The sequence below is a fragment of the Nannospalax galili genome, unplaced genomic scaffold (genome assembly GCF_000622305.1).
Source record: "Nannospalax galili isolate Female #2095 unplaced genomic scaffold, S.galili_v1.0 scaffold1138, whole genome shotgun sequence".
NCBI lineage: Eukaryota > Metazoa > Chordata > Mammalia > Rodentia > Spalacidae > Nannospalax > Nannospalax galili.
Window position 1 is genome coordinate 2,409,134 of NW_008342297.1, and position 2,978 is coordinate 2,412,111.

Here is a 2,978-nt window from a genome sequence, read left to right on the forward strand (position 1 = left end):
CGGCGACCGCGGCCGGCTCGGGCCGTCAGACGTTGGGACAGGTCAGGTGCCGGGCTGGCGGAAGCCGTCCCCCGGGTGAGGGCCGCAGCGGGCCCGGCCGATTCAGCCTCGGGGGCCTCGTGAAGCGAAGCCGGGGAAGAGCGGCGGGCGGCGCAGCGGGCAGTGTCAGGCCGGAGGGCTCGCCTTCCGCCCGGGCTCGGGGTCGGCCGCCCGCGCAGCCTCGGGTACCGGGGTAACAGCTGCTGCGCGCCGACAGCTGCCCCTGCCGGCTCTCCTGCCCGCTCCCGGCCCGGGAGGTGCGCCCGCGCCTTCCGCAGCCGGTCGGCCTCTGCACCCTCCCAGGCCGGGGGACGGGTCTGGACCAGGCCCCGGGCGAGGTGGAGCCATGATCTGATCCTGAGACTCAGGCTTGGGAAAGTAGAGCCCGGGGCGGCACGCCGGGCTGTAAAGAACGTTGGTCGTCTGCCTAAGCGTTCCCACCGAGCACTCTTGAGCACTTGGGTTGTGTGTCTTGAAATAGCCGTGGGTCTAGCGACCAGGGAAGGAGGCCTGGAAAGAAGCAGCCGGTCGAGGGGCCGAGTGTGGGAAGCAGTAACGCCGCTTTGCCTTTTCCTAGCAGTGTCGTGCACCCCCTGTCACCCCGTTTTCTTGAAAGTCAAAGCACTTAAGCACGCCTGTTCTGTTAGAAGGGTAAGTATTCCAGTGTAACTTAAATTCAGTAAGGGGCGGAATCCGTGATGGCTCCCTGCCTGGTACTGCATACCTTGGAGTATAGGCAGTGTTGTGTTAAGGGAAGATAGTTTTTCCGTCTGTTGTGTTTCCTTTTTAGTATCTAATAACTTCCTACATCAGAAAAAAAAATTGTCATCTTTTCTGTACATTCATTTTCATCCTAATATTTGTGGCTCTTGACAGAGCTTTCCCATTTTGGTTAGAACACATACTTTTCATTCATTCATTCATGTTTTCATGTGTTCGCTAGTATAGCAGCTTTTGGATTGCTGGAACTGGAATATATACCCCCAACTCAGATGTTGACATCAGAAGATACTAGGAAAACTTTTACAGTTGGCGTGTATCTGGAAAAATGTGATAATCCTTCCTTTGACATTTAACACAGGAATTAACACAGGTGATGTGAGTGATTCACTACAAAGGAAAATACATCTTTTTTGTACTTAACAAAACACTGTAGGGTTTGAGACTGGGAAGGAAGGGACTGTGTGCTGCCAGTCATTCATTTTTGTGGACAAACTTTGAGCACTCACTCCATTGTTGTGTGCTGAGGTTCCAAAAATTTCTGTCCTCCTGGAGCTCAGTTCTAGACACATAAATGCTTACTTAGGGAAAAATAAACAGATGCTTCTCAACTTAATGATGGGCCTACAGCTCTATAAACTGACTGGAAGTTGAAAATATTGTAGGTAAAAAATGCATTTATTATATCTAACCTGTGCATCATAGTAGCAAAGTCCACTGTGGGATCGTGATTTCTTTCCCCTGTGATCCTGTGGCTGGGTCTCGTGGCTCTCTGGTACTGGCCAGCATTGTCATGGAACCACATATTGCTAGTCCAGGCAACAATCAAAATCCAAAATTTGAAGAATGGTTTCTCTTGAGCTGTTTTTACATCGTAGTAAAATGAAAAAAATCCTAAGTTGAACAACTCTGTGTCAGGGACCATCTGTATAGTGTAGTAACTGGTGGTGTAAAAAAATGAGATGGAGAGTCAGGATAATAGTTGTGGAAGGGGTTAAAATTTAAGTCCTGTGATTGGGCGTGGTGGCATGCACCTTTAATCCTAGCACTCAGGAGGCAGGGGCAGGCGGATCTCTCTGAGTTCAAAGCCAGCCTGGTCTACGTAGTAAGTTCCAGGACAGCTGGGGCTACAGGGAGACCCCGTCTCAAAAAAATTAAAAAAAAAAAAAAAAAAAAAATTAAGTCCTCTGAAGAGGCTTTGTGGGTAAGCTCAACTTTGAGGAAACATTTGATAGCTAGAGAGGAAAGAGTTCTTTAGGCTTCAAGGCAACAAGGGCAAAACCATGAGACCAGAGCTGAGGTGAGAACTATGGAGGATCTGGGGGTGGGTGGAGACAGCACTGAGGCTAGCCTAGGCAGAGAGACTAAAAGTGAGAGGGAGCCTGGTAGAAATGTGTTGTGAAGTCTTTATGACTGTGTATGTGAGTGACTATGTAACCTACACTGGCCTCAAACTTGGCCATTTTCCTGCCTCAGTCTCCCAAGTGCTGAGATCTCTTAGAAAAACCAGATTCTGTAGACTTGAACCAACATCCCTGCACTCCCATTTGGAAAACTCAGGATGTTCATGTATTTCAGGGAATTATAATAAATTATCTTAAAAGTAACTTTTTGAATGAAATTGGTGTTAGGCTGTCTGGAAGTACTTTTCAAAAGGAATGGTTTTTTTGTTTTATTTCATGCAAATGAGTGTATTGCCTGCATATATGTAGGTGCACATATGCCTTATAATGTCTGAGGAGGTCAGAAGAGGGCATCAAATCCTCTGGAACTGGAGTTACAGATGGTTGTTAGCCATCATGTGGGTGCTGGGAATCGAACCTGGGTCCTCTGCAAGAGCAGTCAGTGCTCTTGACCATTGAGCCATCTTTCTAGCCCTAAAAAGGAATAGCTTTTTTTTTTTTTTTTTTTTTTAAGTCTTTTTGAAACAGGGTCTCCCTGTAGCCCCAGCTGGCCTGGAACTCATTATGTAGACCAGGCTGTCCTGGAACTCAAAGAGATTCCCCTGCCTCTGTCTCCTGAGTGCTGGGACTAAAGGTGTGTGCCACCACGCCCTGCAGGGATAGCTTTTTAAGAATGGTATCTTTGGGGCTGGAAGGATGGCTTAGCAGTTAAGAATATTGGTTGTTCTTGCAGAAGACCTGGGTTCGAATCCCAGTACCCACATGGCAGCTAACAACTGTCTGTAACTCCAGTTCCAGGGGATCTGACAGCCTCTT

At 48.3% G+C, this 2,978-nt stretch overlaps 1 protein-coding gene across 3 annotated transcripts in view; it reads left to right on the forward strand.

Moving 5' to 3' along the window:
- The window catches only part of Gigyf2 (GRB10 interacting GYF protein 2), a 146,800-nt gene that overhangs the window by 310 nt on the left and 143,512 nt on the right, over window positions 1-2,978 (forward strand). The window contains exon 1 of one of the 3 annotated variants that reach the window (XM_029565949.1): window positions 388-690. The exons of the other annotated variants lie outside the window; for them this stretch is intronic. The gene's annotated coding sequence lies outside the window, so the exon portion shown is untranslated. Of the gene's footprint in view, window positions 1-387; window positions 691-2,978 lie in introns of those variants that run through there. 3 annotated transcript variants of the gene reach the window in all.